Genomic DNA, 740 nt, shown 5'->3' on the forward strand with positions numbered 1-740 from the left:
AGAGAGAGAGAGAGAGAGAGAGAGAGAGAGGAAGAGAGAAAGAGACAGGGACAGACAGAGACAGAGACAATGAGAGGGTGAGGGGCGTTAGTGGGCCTCTGTTTCCGTCGAGATGCTACATAGTGGAGGTTAGGTGTGTTGCGAGAAGGGGGGGGGGTTGTTCTGACCTCATGAGATAGTGAATGTGTGTGTGTACGTGTGTGTATGCGTGTCTGTACTGTGTATGTGGGTGGGTATGAGTGTGCGTGTCTGTGTATGTGGGTGGGTATGTGTGTGCGTGTCTGTGTATGTGGGTGGGTATGTGTGTGCGTGTCTGTGTATGTGTGTGTATGTGTGTGCGTGTCTGTGTATGTGTGTGTATGTGTGTGCGTGTCTGTGTATGTGTGTGTATGTGTGTGCATGTCTGTGTATGTTGGTGGGTATGTGTGTCTGCGTGTCTGTGTATGTGGGTGTGTATGTGTGTGCGTGTCTGTTTATGTTGGTGGGTATGTGTGTGCGTGTCTGTGTATGTGAGTGTGCATGTGTGTGCGTGTCTGTGTATGTTGGTGGGCATGATGTGTGTGCCTGTCTGTGTATGTGTGTATGTATGTGTGTACGTGTCTGTGTATGTGGGTGTGTATGTGTGTGCGTGTCTGTGTATGTTGGTGGGTATGTGTGTGCGTGTCTGTGTAAGTTGGTAGGTATGTGTGGGTGTGTCTGTGTATGTGTGTGTATGCGTGTGCGTGTCTGTGTAAGTGGGT

Source organism: Aplysia californica, unplaced genomic scaffold (assembly GCF_000002075.1).
Source record: "Aplysia californica isolate F4 #8 unplaced genomic scaffold, AplCal3.0 scaffold00633, whole genome shotgun sequence".
Lineage (NCBI taxonomy): Eukaryota > Metazoa > Mollusca > Gastropoda > Aplysiida > Aplysiidae > Aplysia > Aplysia californica.